Below are 6,625 nucleotides of genomic sequence, written 5' to 3' on the forward strand. Positions count from 1 at the left end.
CACACTTGTGTGTGCTGGTCGTTACCTCACTTTCATTGAGCCAGTGTAGAATTCACTTTGATACGCGACAATTGTTTGAGTGTTTGGTTTTCTACAAGGTAAGAACAGAGTGCACCGTTCCCAGCGGCACTGCAATGCTAGGTCGATGCGTGGAGAGAAAGGAGCAAGCTCCAAATTTCTGCCCCTCATGCCAAAAATCTGCTTAATATGTAGTCCTCATATAGAGGACATATCAGATATTAAACTGATAAGAACAGATACTACACTTGATCTTAGCCAAAAGGCCGAGTAGCCGTTATGCCCCAAGTGTTGGATGTCCACGCCATAAGCTCTTGGCACAAATCTCACTTGTTGTGGTACCCTGTCGTAGGTGTGCATAACAATGGCTGCTGCTTATCACCTCCGCCCAAGCCTCCTTTGTGGCGCTTGATTTCTGACCTAGACAGCTCTTTGACTTTTCACAATTTCATAAGGCTCAGCCATACAGCAAAGCCTGCCAAAATATATTCAACTCATGTTTGTTCTTCTCCACGGAAGTCTTTAGTAAAAGGCGAAAGACTTGTGCGTTATGAAGAGAAACCAGAGTCAGCATGGCCCTCTGTTGGAGAGCAGCAGAGGAGCCTCTCGGTCACAGTCACCACCTTCACGGTAGGCCTCTTTGCTTTCCGCATGTCAGATCCCAGTATGCAACATTCCAACCCGCCCCCATCTGCCAACCAAAATTATACACGTCTTTATTACCTCCTGCCCTGACTACTGTGATTGGCCTTAAGCCTGCCTAAGCAATACATCCCTGAACCACTTACATTCGCTCCAAAATGCTGACTCTGGTTTCTCACCAAGTCTCCCAGAAGGTCTTGAGTGAAAGCAAGTTTCCATTCTTGACAAACGCTTCTAACTCAATTTGGAATCCAGTTCAAGCTCATTGTGACCTCTGCATGGTCACGGCACAAAGCAGTGAGCCATCAGAGCGGTTTCACACACTTGTGTGTGCCAGGCCGTTACCTCACTTTCATTGAGCCAGTGTAGAATTCACTTTTGATACGCGACAATTGTTTGAGTGTTTGGTTTTCTACAAGGTAAGAACAGAGTGCACCGCTCCCAGCGGCACTGCAATGCTAGGTCGATGCGTGGAGAGAAAGGAGCAAGCTCCAAATTTCTGCCCTCATGCCAAAAATCTGCTTAATATGTAGTCCTCATATAGAGGACATATCAGATATTAAACTGATAAGAACAGATACTACACTTGATCTTAGCCAAAAGGCCGAGAAGCGATAAGCCCCAAGTGTTGGATGTCCACGCCAAGCTCTTGGCACAAATCTCACTTGTTGTGGTACCCCTCGTAGGTGTGCATAACAATGGCTGCTGCTTATCACCTCCGCCCAAGCTCTCCTTTGTGGCGCTTGATTTCTGACCTAGACAGCTCTTTGACTTTTCACATTTCATAAGGCTCAGCCATACAGCAAAGCCTGCCAAAATATATTCAACTCATGTTTGTTCCTCTCCACGGAAGTCTTTAGTAAAAGGCGAAAGACTTGTGCGTTATGAAGAGAAACCAGAGTCAGCATGGCCCCTCTGTTGAGAGCAGCAGAGGAGCCTCTCGGTCACAGTCACCACCTTCACGGTAGGCCTCTCTTTGCTTTCCGCATGTCAGATCCCAGTATGCAACATTCCCAACCCGCCCCATCTGCCAACCAAAATTATACACGTCTTTTATTACCTCCTGCCCTGACTACTGTGATTGGCTTTAAGCCTGCCTAAGCAATACATCCCTGAACCACTTACATTCGCTCCAAAATGCTGACTCTGGTTTCTCACCAAGTCTCCCAGAAGGTCTTGAGTGAAAGCAAGTTTCATTTTGACAAACGCTCTAACTCAATTTGGAATCCAGTTCAAGCTCATTGTGACCCCGCATGGTCACGCCACTAAGCAGTGAGCCATCAGAGCGGTTTCACACACTTGTGTGTGCCAGGCCGTTACCTCACTTTCATTGAGCCAGTGTAGAATTCACTTTTGATACGCGACAATTGTTTGAGTGTTTGGTTTTCACAAGGTAAGAACAGAGTGCACTGTTCCCAGCGGCACTGCAATGCTAGGTCGATGCGTGGAGAGAAAGGAGCAAGCTCCAAATTTCTGCCCCTCATGCCAAAATCTGCTTAATATGTAGTCCTCATATAGAGGACATATCAGATATTAAACTGATAAGAACAGATACTACACTTGATCTTAGCCAAAAGGCCGAGAAGCGATAAGCCCCAAGTGTTGGATGTCCACGCCAAGCTCTTGGCACAAATCTCACTTGTTGTGGTACCCCGTCGTAGGTGTGCATAACAATGGCTGCTGCTTATCACCTCCGCCCAAGCCTCCTTTGTGGCGTTTGATTTCTGACCTAGACAGCCCTTTGACTTTTCACAATTTCATAAGGCTCAGCCATACAGCAAAGCCTGCCACAAAATATATTCAACTCATGTTTGTTCCTTCCACGGAAGTCTTTAGTAAAAGCCAAAGACTTGTGCGTATGAAGAGAAACCAGAGTCAGCATGGCCCTCTGTTGGAGAGCAGCAGAGGAGCCTCTCGGTCACAGTCACCACCTTCACGGTAGGCTCTCTTTGCTTTCCGCATGTCAGATCCCAGTATGCAACATTCCCAACCCGCCCCCATCTGCCAACCAAAATTATACACGTCTTTATTACCTCCTGCCCTGACTACTGTGATTGGCTTTTAAGCCTGCCTAAGCAATACATCCCTGAACCACTTACATTCGCTCCAAAATGCTGACTCTGGTTTCTCACCAAGTCTCCCAGAAGGTCTTGAGTGAAAGCAAGTTTCCATTCTTGACAAACGCTTCTAACTCAATTTGGAATCCAGTTCAAGCTCATTGTGACCTGCGCATGGTCACGCCACAAAGCAGTGAGCCATCAGAGCGGTCTCACACTTGTGTGTGCCAGGCCGTTACCTCACTTTCATTGAGCCAGTGTAGAATTCACTTTTGATACGCGACAATTGTTTGAGTGTTTGGTTTTCTACAAGGTAAGAACAGAGTGCAACTGCTCCCAGCGGCACTGCAATGCTAGGTCGATGCGTGGAGAGAAAGGAGCAAGCTCCAAATTTCTGCCCTCATGCCAAAAATCTGCTTAATATGTAGTCCTCATATAGAGGACATATCAGATATTAAACTGATAAGAACAGATACTACACTTGATCTTAGCCAAAAGGCCGAGAAGCGATAAGCCCCAAGTGTTGGATGTCCACGCCAAGCTCTTGGCACAAATCTCACTTGTTGTGGTACCCTGCCTGTAGGTGTGCATAACAATGGCTGCTGCTTATCACCTCCGCTCAAGCTCTCCTTTTGTCGCTTTGATTTCTGACCTAGACAGCTCTTTGACTTTTCACACTTATAAGGCTCAGCCATACAGCAAAGCCTGCCAAAAATATATTCAACTCATGTTTGTTCCTCTCCACGGAAGTCTTTAGTAAAAGGCGAAAGACTTGTGCGTTATGAAGAGAAACCAGAGTCAGCATGGCCTCTGTTGGAGAGCAGCAGAGGAGCCTCCTCGGTCACAGTCACCACCTTCACGGTAGGCCTCTCTTTGCTTTCCGCATGTCAGATCCCAGTATGCAACATTCCCAACCCGCCCCATCTGCCAACCAAAATTATACACGTCTTTATACCTCCTGCCCTGACTACTGTGATTGGCTTTAAGCCTGCCTAAGCAATACATCCCTGAACCACTTACATTCGCTCCAAAATGCTGACTCTGGTTTCTCACCAAGTCTCCCAGAAGGTCTTGAGGAAAGCAAGTTTCCATTCTTGACAAACGCTTCTAACTCAATTTGGAATCCAGTTCAAGCTCATTGTGACCCTGCATGGTCACGTCACTAAGCAGTGAGCCATCAGAGCGGTTTCACACACTTGTGTGTGCCAGGTCACATTACCTCAGTTTCATTGAGCCAGTGTAGAATTCACTTTGATACGCGACAATTGTTTGAGTGTTTGGTTTTCACAAGGTAAGAACAGAGTGCACCGCTCCCAGCGGCACTGCAATGCTAGGTCGATGCGTGGAGAGAAAGGAGCAAGCTCCAAATTTCTGCCCTCATGCCAAAAATCTGCTTAATATGTAGTCCTCATATAGAGGACATATCAGATATTAAACTGATAAGAACAGATACTACACTTGATCTTAGCCAAAAGGCCGAGAAGCGATAAGCCCCAAGTGTTGATGTCCACGCCAAGCTCTTGGCACAAATCTCACTTGTTGTGGTACCCGCCTGTAGGTGTGCATAACAATGGCTGCTGCTTATCACCTCCGCCCAAGCTCTCCTTTGTGGCGCTTGATTTCTGACCTAGACAGCTCTTTGACTTTTCACAATTTCATAAGGCTCAGCCATACAGCAAAGCCTGCCAAAAATATATTCAACTCATGTTTGTTCCTTTCCACGGAAGTCTTTAGTAAAAGGCGAAAGACTTGTACGGTATGAAGAGAAACCAGAGTCAGCATGGCCCTCTGTTGAGAGCAGCAGAGGAGCCTCTCGGTCACAGTCACCACTTCACGGTAGGCCTCTCTTTGCTTTCCGCATGTCAGATCCCAGTATGCAACATTCCCAACCCGCCCCATCTGCCAACCAAAATTATACACGTCTTTATTACCTCCTGCCCTGACTACTGTGATTGGCTTTAGCCTGCCTAAGCAATACATCCCTGAACCACTTACATTCGCTTCCAAAATGCTGACTCTGGTTTCTCACCAAGTCTCCCAGAAGGTCTTGAGTGAAAGCAAGTTTCCATTCTTGACAAACGCTTCTAACTCAATTTGGAATCCAGTTCAAGCTCATTGTGACCCTGCATGGTCACGCCACAAAGCAGTGAGCCATCAGAGCGGTTTCACACACTTGTGTGTGCCAGGTCAGTACCTCACTTTCATTGAGCCAGTGTAGAATTCACTTGATACGCGACAATTGTTTGAGTGTTTGGTTTTCTACAAGGTAAGAACAGAGTGCACTGCCCCAGCGGCACTGCAATGCTAGGTCGATGCGTGGAGAGAAAGGAGCAAGCTCCAAATTTCTGCCCTCATGCCAAAATCTGCTTAATATGTAGTCCTCATATAGAGGACATATCAGATATTAAACTGATAAGAACAGATACTACACTTGATCTTAGCCAAAAGGCGAGAAGCGATAAGCCCCAAGTGTTGGATGTCCACGCCAAGCTCTTGGCACAAATCTCACTTGTTGTGGTACCCCGTCGTAGGTGTGCATAACAATGGCTGCTGCTTATCACCTCCGCCCAAGCTCTCCTTTGTGCCGTTTTGATTTCTGACCTAGACAGCTCTTTGACTTTTCACACTTCATAAGGCTCAGCCATACAGCAAAGCCTGCCAAAAATATATTCAACTCATGTTTGTTCCTCTCCACGGAAGTCTTTAGTAAAAGGCGAAAGACTCTAAGCGTTATGAAGAGAAACCAGAGTCAGCATGGCCCTCTGTTGAGAGCAGCAGAGGAGCCCTCGGTCACAGTCACCACCTTCACGGTAGGCCTCTCTTGCTTTCCGCATGTCAGATCCCAGTATGCAACATTCCCAACCCGCCCCCATCTGCCAACCAAAATTATACACGCTTTATTACCTCCTGCCCTGACTACTGTGATTGGCTTTTAAGCCTGCCTAAGCAATACATCCCTGAACCACTTATATTCGCTCCAAAATGCTGACTCTGGTTTCTCACCAAGTCTCCCAGAAGGTCTTGAGTGAAAGCAAGTTTCCATTCTTGACAAACGCTTCTAACTCAATTTGGAATCCAGTTCAAGCTCATTGTGACCCCGGCATGGTCACGCCACTAAGCAGTGAGCCATCAGAGCGGTTTCACACACTTGTGTGTGCCAGGCCGTTACCTCAGTTTCATTGAGCCAGTGTAGAATTCACTTTGATACGCGACAATTGTTTGAGTGTTTGGTTTTCTACAAGGTAAGAACAGAGTGCACCGTTCCCAGCGGCACTGCAATGCTAGGTCGATGCATGGAGAGAAAGGAGCAAGCTCCAAATTTCTGCCCTCATGCCAAAATCTGCTTAATATGTAGTCCTCATATAGAGGACATATCAGATATTAAACTGATAAGAACAGATACTACACTTGATCTTAGCCAAAAGGCCGAGAAGCGCCATAAGCCCCAAGTGTTGGATGTCCACGCCAAGCTCTGGCACAAATCTCACTTGTTGTGGTACCCCGTCTCGTAGGTGTGCATAACAATGGCTGCTGCTTATCACCTCCGCCCAAGCTCTCCTTTGTGGCGCTTGATTTCTGACCTAGACAGCTCTTTGACTTTTCACACTTTCATAAGGCTCAGCCATACAGCAAAGCCTGCCAAAAATATATTCAACTCATGTTTGTTCCTCTCCACGGAAGTCTTTAGTAAAAGGCGAAAGACTTGTAAGTATGAAGAGAAACCAGAGTCAGCATGGCCCTCTGTTGGAGAGCAGCAGAGGAGCCTCTCGGTCACAGTCACCACCTTCACGGTAGGCCTCTCTTGCTTTCCGCATGTCAGATCCCAGTATGCAACATTCTAACCCGCCCCATCTGCCAACCAAAATTATACACGTCTTTATTACCTCCTGCCCTGACTACTGTGATTG

At 46.8% G+C, this 6,625-nt stretch overlaps 14 non-coding genes across 14 annotated transcripts; all 14 read right to left on the reverse strand.

The window, feature by feature from the left end:
* Nucleotides 1-104: 104 nt before the first annotated feature.
* On the reverse strand, nucleotides 105-296 carry LOC124854202. The gene has a single exon (XR_007034448.1). It is a non-coding gene; the product is annotated as a U2 spliceosomal RNA (small nuclear RNA).
* Nucleotides 297-476: 180 nt separating this feature from the next.
* On the reverse strand, nucleotides 477-588 carry LOC124853432. The gene has a single exon (XR_007033775.1). It is a non-coding gene; the product is annotated as a U5 spliceosomal RNA (small nuclear RNA).
* A 497-nt stretch (nucleotides 589-1,085) lies between these two features.
* Nucleotides 1,086-1,276, reverse strand: LOC124854399. The gene has a single exon (XR_007034643.1). It is a non-coding gene; the product is annotated as a U2 spliceosomal RNA (small nuclear RNA).
* A 176-nt stretch (nucleotides 1,277-1,452) lies between these two features.
* Nucleotides 1,453-1,564, reverse strand: LOC124853288. Its single transcript, XR_007033631.1, has one exon. It is a non-coding gene; the product is annotated as a U5 spliceosomal RNA (small nuclear RNA).
* A 495-nt stretch (nucleotides 1,565-2,059) lies between these two features.
* On the reverse strand, nucleotides 2,060-2,250 carry LOC124854106. The gene has a single exon (XR_007034355.1). It is a non-coding gene; the product is annotated as a U2 spliceosomal RNA (small nuclear RNA).
* Nucleotides 2,251-2,427: 177 nt separating this feature from the next.
* LOC124853887 lies at nucleotides 2,428-2,538 on the reverse strand. Its single transcript, XR_007034214.1, has one exon. It is a non-coding gene; the product is annotated as a U5 spliceosomal RNA (small nuclear RNA).
* A 498-nt stretch (nucleotides 2,539-3,036) lies between these two features.
* On the reverse strand, nucleotides 3,037-3,228 carry LOC124854159. Its single transcript, XR_007034407.1, has one exon. It is a non-coding gene; the product is annotated as a U2 spliceosomal RNA (small nuclear RNA).
* Nucleotides 3,229-3,405: 177 nt separating this feature from the next.
* LOC124853185 lies at nucleotides 3,406-3,518 on the reverse strand. Its single transcript, XR_007033528.1, has one exon. It is a non-coding gene; the product is annotated as a U5 spliceosomal RNA (small nuclear RNA).
* A 496-nt stretch (nucleotides 3,519-4,014) lies between these two features.
* LOC124854410 lies at nucleotides 4,015-4,205 on the reverse strand. Its single transcript, XR_007034654.1, has one exon. It is a non-coding gene; the product is annotated as a U2 spliceosomal RNA (small nuclear RNA).
* A 177-nt stretch (nucleotides 4,206-4,382) lies between these two features.
* On the reverse strand, nucleotides 4,383-4,495 carry LOC124853278. Its single transcript, XR_007033621.1, has one exon. It is a non-coding gene; the product is annotated as a U5 spliceosomal RNA (small nuclear RNA).
* Nucleotides 4,496-4,989: 494 nt separating this feature from the next.
* On the reverse strand, nucleotides 4,990-5,177 carry LOC124854407. The gene has a single exon (XR_007034651.1). It is a non-coding gene; the product is annotated as a U2 spliceosomal RNA (small nuclear RNA).
* Nucleotides 5,178-5,355: 178 nt separating this feature from the next.
* Nucleotides 5,356-5,469, reverse strand: LOC124853505. The gene has a single exon (XR_007033847.1). It is a non-coding gene; the product is annotated as a U5 spliceosomal RNA (small nuclear RNA).
* Nucleotides 5,470-5,965: 496 nt separating this feature from the next.
* On the reverse strand, nucleotides 5,966-6,155 carry LOC124854216. Its single transcript, XR_007034462.1, has one exon. It is a non-coding gene; the product is annotated as a U2 spliceosomal RNA (small nuclear RNA).
* Nucleotides 6,156-6,336: 181 nt separating this feature from the next.
* On the reverse strand, nucleotides 6,337-6,448 carry LOC124853350. The gene has a single exon (XR_007033693.1). It is a non-coding gene; the product is annotated as a U5 spliceosomal RNA (small nuclear RNA).
* Nucleotides 6,449-6,625: the final 177 nt, after the last annotated feature.

Source organism: Hippoglossus stenolepis, chromosome 10 (genome assembly GCF_022539355.2).
Source record: "Hippoglossus stenolepis isolate QCI-W04-F060 chromosome 10, HSTE1.2, whole genome shotgun sequence".
Classification (NCBI taxonomy): domain Eukaryota; kingdom Metazoa; phylum Chordata; class Actinopteri; order Pleuronectiformes; family Pleuronectidae; genus Hippoglossus; species Hippoglossus stenolepis.